General features: G+C 36.4%; 1 protein-coding gene across 1 annotated transcript in view; it reads left to right on the plus strand.

Moving 5' to 3' along the window:
- The window catches only part of LOC138698547 (serine/threonine-protein kinase SIK2-like), a 282464-nt gene that overhangs the window by 115544 nt on the left and 153012 nt on the right, over positions 1-13908 (plus strand). The window lies entirely within an intron of this gene.

Raw genomic sequence — 13908 nt, forward strand, 5'->3', positions numbered from 1 at the left:
GATCAAGGATGAGAATGGTGACTTGCTTGCAGACTCTCCATCAATCCTAAACAGATGGAAAAACTATTTTTCGCAACTACTAAATGTACGTAGGCTAAATAGAAATGATCGGGACGAAATTGAAATACAAACTGCTGAGCCATTTATACCCGAACCCACGCTTTCAGAAGTCGAAATTGCGATAGAAAATCTGAAAAAGTACAAGTCTCTAGGTATCGATCAAATTCCAGCAGAATTAATACAAGAGGGTGGAAGTGCATTATATAGCGAAATTTATAAACTTGTACTTGCTATTTGGGAAGAGGAAATTGTACCAGAACAATGGAAGGAGTCCATAATTGTACCTATTTTTAAAAAGGGGGCCAAAACCAACTGTGGTAACTTTCGAGGAATGTCACTTTTGTTGACGTCGTACAAAATTTTGTCCACTATTCTTTTGAGAAGATTAACTCCGTACGTAGATGAAATTATTGGGGATCATCAGTGCGGTTTTCGGCGTAATAGATCGACTATTGATCAGATTTTTTGTATTCGACAGATAATGGAGAAAAAATGGGAGTATAAGGGTACAGTACATCAGTTATTCATAGATTTCAAAAAGGCATATGACTCGGTTAAGAAGGAAGTATTATATGATATTCTTATTGAATTTGGTATTCCCAAGAAACTAGTTCGATTAATTAAAATGTGTCTCAGTGAAACATACAGCAGAGTCCGTATAGGTCAGTTTCTATCTGATGCTTTTCCAATTCACTGCGTGCTAAAGCAGGGAGATGCACTATCACCTTTACTTTTTAACTTAGCTTTAGAATATGCCATTAGGAAAGTTCAGGATAACAGGCAGGGTTTGGAATTGAACGGGTTACATGAGCTTCTTGTCTATGCGGATGACGTGAATATGTTAGGAGAAAATACACAAACGATTAGGGAAAGGACTTAAATTTTACTTGAAGCAAGTAAAGCGATCGGTTTGGAAGTAAATCCCGAAAAGACAAAGTATATGATTATGTCTCGTGACGAGAATATTGTACGAAATGGAAATATAAAAATTGGAGATTTATCCTTCGAATAGGTGGAAAAATTCAAATATCTTGGAGCAACAGTAACAAATATAAATGACACTCGGGAGGTAATTAAACGCAGAATAAATATGGGAAATGCGTGTTATTATTCGGTTGAGAAGCTGTTATCATCCAGTCTGCTGTCCAAAAATCTGAAAGTCAGAATTTATAAAACAGTTATATTACCGGTTCTCCTGTATGGCTGTGAAACTTGGACTCTCACTCTGAGAGAGGAACATAGGTTAAGGGCGTTTGAGAATAAGGTGCTTAGGAAAGTATTTGGGGCTAAGCGGGATGAAGTTACAGGAGAGTGTATAAAGTTACACAACGCAGAACTGCACGCATTGTATTCTTCACCTGACATAATTAGGAACATTAAATCCAGACGTTTGAGATGGGCAGGGCATGTAGCACGTATGGGCGAATCCAGAAATGCATATAGAGTGTTCGTTTGGAGACCGGAGGGAAAAATACTTTTAGGGAGGCCGGGACGTAGATGGGAGGATAATATTAAAATTGATTTGAGGGAGGTGGGATATGGTGATAGAGACTGGATTAATCTTCCACAGGATAGGGATCGATGTTGGGCTTATGTGAGGGCGGCAATGAACCTTCGGGTTCCTTAAAAGCCATTTGTAAGTAGTGTTTATCGTACTGGCTGTGAATCCGAGGTTCGTGAGTTAAAACCCGATCGACGGTGATGGATTTTAAAAGACAATAAAACCCTTAGCATGGCTTCCTCTGGGAGGAAAATAAAGCTATTGGTCCCTTGTTGTAGATTTACGTCACATGAAAGAATCCTGTCCCTGAATTCAAAGGAAAATTCGTCATTCATTTCCCGTCTATGTTGAATTCCGACGCTGAATAACCTCTGAAGTTGGAGAGTGTCGTTAAATGAACACCGCCACTATCCTTCGTTCCAACATAACAGAGCCTTTGTTTAATAGTTATAAATATCTTCGTCCTATTGAAGTTTTATAATTACTTCGCTCGTCACTTAGAGTAAGAAATCTGACTTCAGTACGCCGCATGACTAAGGACCTTATTTTTTGGTGAAATAAAATGGGTGATTTCGGAGCTAAAACCTGCCACTTTTGCAACTATTTCGGTGGATACTGCGAGAAATAAGCTGTCAATTCTGTGGGTATTTAGTGAAATAAGTTGTCAATTCGGTGGATATTTCATGAAATAAGTTATCAATTCGGTGGATATTTCATGAAATAAGTTGTCAATTCGGTGGATATTTCTTGATATAAGTTGTAAATTCTGTGGGTATTTTATAATATAAGTTGTCAATTCGTTGATTATTTCGTGAAATATGTTGTCAATTCGTTGGGTATTTTGTGATATAAGTTGTCAGTTCGGTGGGTATTTCGTGATATAAGTTGTCAATTCTGTAGAGTAAATTGTCAATTCGTTGGATAATTCGTGATTAAGTTGTCAATTCGTTGGTTATTTCGTGAAATATGTTGTCAATTTGTTGGGTATTTCGTGATATTAGTTGTCAATTCGTTGGTTTTTTCGTGAAATATGTTGTCATTTCGTTGGGTATTTCGTGATATAAGTTGTCAATTCTGTAGAGTAAATTGTCAATTCGTTGGATAATTCGTGATTAAGTTGTCAATTCGTTGGTTATTTCGTGAAATATGTTGTCAATTTGTTGGGTATTTCGTGATATTAGTTGTCAATTCGTTGGTTTTTTCGTGAAATATGTTGTCATTTCGTTGGGTATTTCGTGATATAAGTTATCAATTCTGTAGAGTAAATTGTCAATTCGTTGGATAATTCGTGATTAAGTTGTCAATTCGTTGGTTATTTCGTGAAATATGTTGTCAATTTGTTGGGTATTTCGTGATATTAGTTGTCAATTCGTTGGTTTTTCGTGAAATATGTTGTTATTTCGTTGGATATTTCATGATATAAGTTGTCAATTCTGTGGAGTAAATTGTCAATTCGTTGGATAATTCGTGATTAAGTTATCGATTCGTTGGTTTTTTCGTGAAATATGTTGTCAATTCGTTGGATATTTCGTGATGTGAGTTGTCAATTCGTTGATTATTTCGTGATATAAGTTGTCAATTCGTTGGGCATTTCGTGATATAAGTTGTCAATTCGTTAGGTATTTCGTGATATAAGTTGTCATTTCGTTAGGTATTTCGTGATATAAGTTGTCAATTCGTTGGTTATTTCGTGATATAAGTTGTCAATTCGTTGGGTATTTCGTGATATAAGTTGTCAATTCGTTGATTATTTCGTTATATAAGTTGTCAATTCGTTGGGCATTTCGTGATATAAGTTGTCAATTCGTTAGGTATTTCGTGATATAAGTTGTCAATTCGTTGGTTATTTCGTGATATAAGTTGTCAATTCGTTGGTTATTTTGTGAAATAGTTTGTCAATTCATTAGGTATTTCGTGATGTAAGTTGTTACTTCGTTGGGTATTTCGTGGTATGTTGTCAATTCTTTGGGTATTTCGTGATATAATTTGTCAATTCGTTGGTTATTTTGTGAAATATGTTGTCAATTCATTAGGTATTTCGTGATGTAAGTTGTCAATTCGTTGGATATTTCGTGATATAAGTTGTCAATTCGTTGGTTATTTTGTGAAATATGTTGTCAATTAGTTAGGTATTTCGTGATGTAAGTTGTCAATTCGTTGGATATTTCGTGATATGAGTTGTCAATTCGTTGGTTATTTTGTGAAATATGTTGACAATTCATTAGGTATTTCGTGATGTAAGTTGTCAATTCGTTGGGTATTTCGTGATATAACTTGTCAATTCGTTGGTTATTTTGTGAAATATGTTGTCAATTAGTTAGGTATTTCGTGATGTAAGTTGTCAATTCGTTGGATATTTCGTGATATAAGTTGTCAATTCGTTGGTTATTTTGTGAAATATTTTGTCAATGCGTTAGATATTTCGTGATGTAAGTTGTCAATTCGTTGGGTATTTCGTGGTATGTTGTCAATTCGTTGGGTATTTCGAGATATAAGTTGTCAATTCGTTGGGTATTTCGTGATATAACTTGTCAATTCGTTGGTTATTTTGTGAAATATGTTGTCAATTAGTTAGGTATTTCGTGATGTAAGTTGTCAATTCGTTGGATATTTCGTGATATAAGTTGTCAATTCGTTGGTTATTTTGTGAAATATTTTGTCAATGCGTTAGATATTTCGTGATGTAAGTTGTCAATTCGTTGGGTATTTCGTGGTATGTTGTCAATTCGTTGGGTATTTCGAGATATAAGTTGTCAATTCGTTGATTATTTCGTGAAATATGTTGTCAATTCGTTGGGTATTTTGTGATATAAGTTGTCAGTTCGGTGGGTATTTCGTGATATAAGTTGTCAATTCTGTAGAGTAAATTGTCAATTCGTTGGATAATTCGTGATTAAGTTGTCAATTCGTTGGTTATTTCGTGAACTATGTTGTCAATTTGTTGGGTATTTCGTGATATTAGTTGTCAATTCGTTGGTTTTTTCGTGAAATATGTTGTCATTTCGTTGGGTATTTCGTGATATAAGTTGTCAATTCTGTAGAGTAAATTGTCAATTCGTTGGATAATTCGTGATTAAGTTGTCAATTCGTTGGTTATTTCGTGAAATATGTTGTCAATTTGTTGGGTATTTCGTGATATTAGTTGTCAATTCGTTGGTTTTTTCGTGAAATATGTTGTCATTTCGTTGGGTATTTCGTGATATAAGTTATCAATTCTGTAGAGTAAATTGTCAATTCGTTGGATAATTCGTGATTAAGTTGTCAATTCGTTGGTTATTTCGTGAAATATGTTGTCAATTTGTTGGGTATTTCGTGATATTAGTTGTCAATTCGTTGGTTTTTCGTGAAATATGTTGTTATTTCGTTGGATATTTCATGATATAAGTTGTCAATTCTGTGGAGTAAATTGTCAATTCGTTGGACAATTCGTGATTAAGTTATCGATTCGTTGGTTTTTTCGTGAAATATGTTGTCAATTCGTTGGATATTTCGTGATGTGAATGGTCAATTCGTTGATTATTTCGTGATATAAGTTGTCAATTCGTTGGGCATTTCGTGATATAAGTTGTCAATTCGTTAGGTACTTCGTGATATAAGTTGTCAATTCGTTAGGTATTTCGTGATATAAGTTGTCAATTCGTTGGTTATTTCGTGATATAAGTTGTCAATTCGTTGGGTATTTCGTGATATAAGTTGTCAATTCGTTGATTATTTCGTTATATAAGTTGTCAATTCGTTGGGCATTTCGTGATATAAGTTGTCAATTCGTTAGGTATTTCGTGATATAAGTTGTCAATTCGTTGGTTATTTCGTGATGTAAGTTGTCAATTCGTTGGTTCTTTTGTGAAATAGTTTGTCAATTCATTAGGTATTTCGTGATGTAAGTTGTTAATTCGTTGGGTATTTCGTGGTATGTTGTCAATTCTTTGGGTATTTCGTGATATAACTTGTCAATTCGTTGGTTATTTTGTGAAATATGTTGTCAATTCATTAGGTATTTCGTGATGTAAGTTGTCAATTCGTTGGATATTTCGTGATATAAGTTGTCAATTCGTTGGTTATTTTGTGAAATATGTTGTCAATTAGTTAGGTATTTCGTGATGTAAGTTGTCAATTCGTTGGATATTTCGTGATATGAGTTGTCAATTCGTTGGTTATTTTGTGAAATATGTTGACAATTCATTAGGTATTTCGTGATGTAAGTTGTCAATTCGTTGGGTATTTCGTGATATAACTTGTCAATTCGTTGATTATTTTGTGAAATATGTTGTCAATTAGTTAGGTATTTCGTGATGTAAGTTGTCAATTCGTTGGATATTTCGTGATATAAGTTGTCAATTCGTTGGTTATTTTGTGAAATATTTTGTCAATGCGTTAGATATTTCGTGATGTAAGTTGTCAATTCGTTGGGTATTTCGTGGTATGTTGTCAATTCGTTGGGTATTTCGAGATATAAGTTGTCAATTCGTTGGGTATTTCGTGATAATAAGTTGATAATTATTTCGTCAAATAAGTTGTCAATTAAATGCATTAATTAAGTTTAATATAAAACTTCGTTACTTTTTTTTGCTTACACATATTAAATATCAGTAGAGTCCGGGTTTATAAGCATACATAGGGCTTAAAATATGCATGCATTTTTTAAACCTCAATGCTTGCCAAATTTGTTGAATGTGTTGTAAAACATTGTACATTGCAATAAAACACAGTTAAACGACTAACTTTCTATCTTTATTAAAGTTGCGGGAAACGATGAATGTCCTCTTCATGTTTTCCGTGATGAAGCTCCCACGCTTATCAGAAAGCAGATTTTTGTACATTGGGAATAACCTCCCCACATTACAAGAAGTCAAAGGTGCGTGGGATAATCTCCACATTTCTTTCTTGTGTCAACTTCTCTTCTAATTCTGCTTCTTCACCATGTAACAATTTTGCTACCTTTCAAACAGAATAATATCCAGAATTTTTTGCAAGCACTGACTGAAGTTTGCTGAATATTCCATGTTTTATATTGCAAAAGAAAATATATAAGGTTATTCAAAAGTAAGATACAGTTGAAGGGTTCAGAACCATAGTGGGCCTGTGTAGGTCTGTGAGAAATTTTAATGAATGTACAAATTGGATTAAAAAGGCTAACGTTATGAAACTGTACTCACATTCAAAAATCACAACCGAAACAAAACTGGTTTTTCGTCTTGTTTCGTCTGCCGAGTCGCTAACCCCCTGTGCAGAAGCATTGCACAGACTCAAGTTCGCCAACCTAAAAAATAGATTACATTTGTGAACATCAGAGGTGACCAAAGCGGGTGTCGTGATTACATCGTGTAATCACAGACATTGAAACGGGTACGAGGTGTTTCCTGTACATTGCTGTGTTTCATTCACGTACTGAAGGCAAGCAGTGGCGGTATCTTGTCGCTCTACAAACTATCTCTACAGGCAGTAAGAGGTGGTTTCGTAAAGAATGAGGAGAAATGTAATGTGTTTACTTTGCTCAACGGTTCGATTAGGATTATATAGAAACATTAATTTCCACGCTGAATAATGTATTGTGACAGCGACGTGAGATTCGAACTCACGACCAGCGTCCCGCAAGAGAGCAGATCGCGTGGGCTTCACGGAGCACTGAGGGACGGCGCGCGGCGGAGAGAAGAGAGGGGAAAGGGCCTACGCGGCGAGGGAGAGTGCGCGCGCAGCTGCTCGCGGAGTGAAGGGGGGACGGACCCTCCCGAATCTTCTAGAGAAGTCCGTCCGAAGTGGAGATTGCCAGATAATTCGAGAAGTCGTACTTTCCAGAAACTGTGGTGTCAGTATAAATTACGCGCGCAAGTGAACTCGGGCAGTTTTCAGTTTATTCAGTCAGTGAGTAAGCCAGAGCAAGCAAGCCAGTCTTGTGTACCGGAGTTCGACTCGAGTGTGCGTCCGCAACTGTGTCAGCATCCGAAGGCCTGAGTTCGAGTGCAGTGGACCGCAGTTGGAGGGACCTGAGTTCGAGTACAGTGAACTGTCTCTGAAGGTCTGTGGTTCAAGATACTGTGAACTCGAGTGACTGAGCTAGAAGAACTGTGAACTGAGAACTGATAGTTCTGATTTGTAAATAGTGCTTTGTAAATATTAGTTAAGATTAATAGTTCATTGTTGTTCGTAATAGTCCAAGTAAATTGTCATTGTCGTCAGTGGAGTGCTATAACGAATACTGTGTCGAGTGAAAATCCTATTGTTGACGAGAGCGTTTAAGGTGAATTGTAGAAAGGAATTATTGTTGGAAGAATAAAATCCTATTGTTGAGTTGAAATAAAATTTGCACTCTTATTATTATATTATTATTATTATTATTATTATTACTACTGACCACTAAGTGTTTCTATAATTCTTCTGTACGTGCATGCATATTGATATTTTTAGATCTTCTCCCTAGAAGGATAAAGTTATTAAATTTTATCTCAATTTCAATCTTCTTAATCTTTAGATGAGGGTAATTATTTATTAGTTATTCATTTAATAATAATATTGTAGAGAAACTGATTGAATATTATGTGCCAACGAACTGTTAAACGCCAGGAATTGACATGTCTTAAATCATAACCAGGAAGAGAAAGATGACATAAATAAATGCAAGGAAGTCAGCTACCTAATGGGGTTTGAAATATCTCGTGCTCTAAAGCCTTTTAATAGAACAGAATTTCTCAAAAGAGTAATGATTAAAATAACTTAAATAACTTCTCCATAAGAAGTTTTTAATTTTGAAAAACTACGAATTTCTCTACCAAGTATCGAGAGAAGAATTCAGAAAATTCCTGATTATATTTAAGAGGAAGGTTAAAAAAAAGAAGCAAGAAAAATCGTATATTATTCACTGGCTCTTGATGACAGCAGTGACATTACTGATACAGCAAAGCTTGAGATTTTTATCCGCGGGATTGATCAAGATGTTAGTACAGGAACCACCTCTGGTTGTAGTTTTCATGCCAAGTACCTTGCCTTCGTCTCCTTACTTCATAGGCTGTCTGTCGCATGTAATCACTGCAGTTCGGGTTTTGGTCACCGCTGGTCTACAGTACATGGATTGCATAGACTAAAGGCTGGTTCACAATAAAGCGGGAACGAGAACCAGAATGAAAACGAGAAGCAGAGGACGTCAATATGAAAATTTTTGATTCACAATAAACCGAGAACGTAGACGACTAGGCATATCGATATGTATGTCAATAACGATATGTAAAGTCAATATTACGCATTCTGATGTTATTTGTGTACAAATGACCAATGGCGTTCTCTCATGAGTAGGCTACAAGGCAGCCAACATAAACACAGGTTAACCAACTTCGAAATTTCAACTGCAACATTTCATTAGGTACGGTACTATAAATATGCTCATGCATCTTTATTATCACAACCTATTTTAAGTCTACCATAACGTAAAATAATTAGAGAAGAAACATTTGTAATAGAACAAAAATGAACACAATAGTAGTTATTGAATTGAAACGTGAATATGTACTGTGTAATACAACCAATACAGTATAAAATATGATACGCTCCCGATCGGTGTTCAAAGATGCAGATATTGAAAGCCACGTACTCTCCTTCATTTTCTCATCTTTATACGAGGCGCGCCGCTTATAGTAAATGTGAGGATTTCAATATTAGAATCTCATCAAATAAAACTTGCTCCATGATGCACAGCACAGAACAAAATAATGCATAGGTTATGTCACGGTCTTTTTGCTACAAAATATACGACGACAAAATAGCTTTTAGATGGCAATAGAATGAATCTAGTGGGCTATGATCGGAAACGTGAACGCCAAAGTTGAAATTTGGCCAACTCTCCGTTCTCGATCTCGGGCTCCGGCAAGCTTTTCGTTAATTGTGAATGCTCACATTTAAATGTTTTACCGTTTTCGTTCCGATTCTCGTTTCCGGTTTATTGTGAACCAGCCTTTACATTGTCTACGTCTTTATGTGTATACGTAGACAATCGAATTTCACACATAGAGGCACGTCACCAGGGGCGATTTCTCAGGGCATGCTATGCTTGCTGCGCAAGCCCAATATTTTCGTAGAATGTGTATTTCTCAAAATGGGATTACGTACATTAAAATTTATTTTGATTTTTGGAATATTGTATAGGCGTAATACCATCCGCAGGTTGCACACCGCAAGTATCGCAACGCTTGCTCGTTTCTCGGAGCTACAGGAAAGACGTAGAAATATCGAGAATATGATGCGCGCGCAAGTGCCTTCCTCCTTAGTCCGTCCTAGGCGCACATGCTTCTGTTACGTGTTGTTTGAAGCTCTGGTCCGAGAGCTACACCAACGACTACTTAACGTTACACAGAGCAGTATTGACAGCCGGAATGCGCTGTGATTTGCGAGTGCAATGTAATTGTATGAGCGGAATGCATGTGTTAGCTGCTGCATGTGTTGTTAATTCTTAAACATTAATTTGAAGTATTGCAATGAGTTCGGAATTGTGTGTTATTGAAACCTTATTATTAAATCCATTTTCCCGAAGGACTGTTCAAGAGAAGACAGACATTATAGAGAATATGTGCGCTCGTTCAGTGCAGCTCAATGCAACAATGTGCATTGGTTGGCAGGGTCGAAGAAAACTAAATAAACTGTTTTGTTGGTTATGTTTGTTATATCATATCGAACTTCTACATCTGATAAGCGACTATGATCCATGACTCATAATGATTTCATAATTATAAAATAAATTATTTATGTGGGCCTGATTATCAGTGGCGTAGCGTCAATGTAAGCTAAAAAGCTCAGCTTCCCCAGTTAATAATAATTTCATAATAAACCTGCAGTTTATGGAAAAAAATTATTTATTAATTTTAATAGAATTTATATTTACGCGTTAAATATTGTGATGCGGCAGCTCAGGATGATTTGTGATGCAGCAGTAAACAAGAAGCCTGCACACACCAGCTTCCAAGCAGACCGGTTTCTTCTGTGTAATCCACCCCGCAGATTTTCCACCACTTTCTAACTAAGCTACCCTAGTCGCATGGCTCGCAAAGAAGCTAGCTTTAACATTTAAAATAAGTAGTTTCCGAGTTATCCCTATTCGTCAGTTGTGTTCAGTTGAAGTGTTAGTGTGCATTTGGCTGATATAATAAATAATGAGCGAAATAATAGTTCCTGACACTAATTTACTTGAATTTTTTTTAGGACAGTTGTATTATCAAAACTGACTTACGAACAAAAGTGTGATTTAAAAAACAAATGACCGACTCCCTTGCTGTCAATGAAGGACACAACCAAAAGACAGACGCATACTTACGTAATGATACTAATATTGTGATTTCTCTAAGTATGACAGGGAGTGAGCTAATGTTATACGTATACGTGTCTATTTGTTAAGAGATATGTGTAAACCGTGAAATCATATTTTATTACGTATCATTTGAGGTCATGCCTTATTGGTGTTACTTACGATGTTCCAACCAATCTTCGACTGCTGACTTGAAATTGACTACTATTTATTTTAAGACTGTATTTTTGTAATACGTTTTCTCATATTGCATGAAAGACAACTTGAGTTAGCTTCCCTTGCTCAAAATTTCATGCTACGCCACTGCTGATTGTTTTTATTAATTATGAATTATTATATGCTCCCATCTTCCCCTATTAATAAAAGAGCAAGCCTAACTTTCGTGACTAGCATTCGCCCCTGTAAGTCACCGATCTGAACCCCGGTCACCAATTTCCTTATCCATATCCGTCATGACTAGCAAATCGCAATACACAGTAGAATGACGAACGCTGTACGTGTAGGCTATAGCAGATTATTGAAAAAATATCGTATCAGTAGCTGATTAGCTTTATGTGCATTTGAAAAGGTCAAAGGGAAGTTTTCCTTGCAACCTGGGAAATACGGCTGGGGAAGTCATATGGCCGCCCGGCGTTGCACGTGCTGAGGATCGAGGTTTGCCCACTCAAGGTTAAGTGTTGCACAATATGCACACAGCTGAGTCTGATTGACGAAAAGATCCTACGAATCGATAATTCTACTATCGGTTGGCAACACTGAACTTTTTTATATGTACCTTATGTAAGGAAATGCATCGTATTTCATCCACCTTCTTGGTATCTTATAAAAAAAGGTTTGTGGACTTAAATCAAGTCTGAGAATAGCTTCTTCATATTCCTACAGTGTGATCCGTATGGGAAGACACAAAATCGCTATTACATCAGTAAAGACACTAAAGTTCTTGTAGTTTCAATATGATGTTAAAACACAGGAATTTTGTATCATTGTTTTTACGAACAAAAGAAATCAGATATTTTCTTAGCAACGAATGATTAAACAAAATGTCGTTTTCTGCAAGGGAGCAAGCTGTTAAGGTTACCACAGACAGAGATTGATATACAGGGTGATTCATGAGGATTTACCGTCCTTTACGGAGCTTATTTCCCCAAGACATTATGAGCAAAAAAGTCATATAAACATTTATCCTAATCTTAATATTTTCAAAGTTACATTAATTTGAAGTTGTTTGTAAAATACCTTTTTTTCTTTAGTTTTAAGGGTAAAAAAGATTACAAATAGAGAATGAACTATTCAGAAGTGTCATTTAATTGGCTAGTGTTCTGAAGCTAAAAATGTGTTGTTAATTGTTTTGTACAGATTTTGTTTTTCAATTTTTAACTGAAAATGACATCATTCTTACGCACTTATCACTTCGATATTTCTGACATGGCTTTATTCACAGGGGTACAACATTTACGTACCTTCTATATAGTCGCCCCCCCCTTATTTATTACCTTTTGCCAAATGTTTGTTAGGCGTCGTATACCATCAGCGCGTCCATCTTTGTTGATGTTCCATATTGACCGCCCTAAAGCACGGATAAGTTCACTTCTGGTATTGTACCGGGTCCCTCGCAGTGGTTCTTTCACTTTTGTGAAAAGATCGTAATCGCATGGATCATATCGGGTGAGTACGGAGGATGTTCCAGAATCTCCCATTGCCAGCGACGCAAGAGCTCCTTGACAGCAGCAGCGGTATGACTCTTTGCATTATCATGAAGAATGATGGGGTTCTGTACCACCAAGTGTCGTCGTATTCTCTTGAGGGCTGGACGAAGGTGGTGCTGCAGGAACCTGCAGTAGCAGTCCGCGTTTACCGTCTGCCTTGGAGGTACAGCGTGGTGCAGTATTACCCCATCAATGTCATACGCCACAATGAACATCACCTTCACAGCACTTCCAACAAGGTCTTCCCGAAACGCTTTAACCCATCGTGCCACTGTGCGATATGGCAACGCTGCATCGCCACATGCTTCACGCAGTCCCTGAAAACATTCTTGTGCACTACGACCTCGTGCCACTTCAATTTTGATCCAGGAACGTTGCTCTAGTTTTGTAAACATGATCTTAGGGCGCTCGCACTATCCCTATGAAAGTCAACGTTCTACACACTGCAGAGATTGACAGAGTACTGTCGCCGCTGGCTGCACTAACTCATCTAACAGTACTTGTTCATGTCCATACAGCTGGTAACTCTCGAACGCACCATCGTCACGTGACAGCAGTGTTGCCATTACTTTTTATCCAACCTATGTAGTAAACGTAGTATGAGGGATAGGAAATTATATTTAGATTTAAATAGGTTTTGAGTGATAAATAATGTAGGACGAGTAAAGTACGAAATGCACAAAGTGATAAGAGAAAAAGAACATGCAAGGACACAGTGTAGAACAATGGAAGATAAGTGCATGAGTCCTTTAAATTATGTTAAATGTAAGAATATAGCGTAAAGGTAGTAAATTAATTAGTGCAGTGATGTAAATAGCGAAGTGAGCGAGGAATAGGAATTAATAAAGTTACATGTCAGTAAGGACTAAGGATTAGGAAAGTGAGGAATATAGTATCAGGTGGGATAGGGAATACGAAAAAAAAAAAAAAAAAAAAACAAACAAATTTATGTTATATGAGTTTAACAAGTAAGAGATAGAAACTGTAATGAAAGGTATGTATGGTGAAAATAGAGTCTGAAATATATAGTAAATGTAATGGTAGGGATAGGGAAATTAGTTTTAGATAGGTTTTAGAACGATATTTAGTGTCAGATGAATAAAGTGCAAAATAGATGAAATTATAAGTAAAAGAATGGACACGGAAGGACACAGCATTGAATAAAGGAAGATAAGTGCATGAGTCGTCCACAAGTTTAAAATTGTTGTAAATAGTGTTAGAGTGGGAATGCTGGCCTCAATACAGGACACAATTTGGGTGGCAATTTTGAAACATAAAATGATGTAACATTTTATGCAGAGTGGCAATTTTGAAATATTAATCACACAATATTTTATACAATGTACTATAGATAT

The sequence above is a fragment of the Periplaneta americana genome, chromosome 4, assembly GCF_040183065.1.
Source record: "Periplaneta americana isolate PAMFEO1 chromosome 4, P.americana_PAMFEO1_priV1, whole genome shotgun sequence".
NCBI classification, from domain to species: Eukaryota; Metazoa; Arthropoda; class Insecta; order Blattodea; family Blattidae; genus Periplaneta; species Periplaneta americana.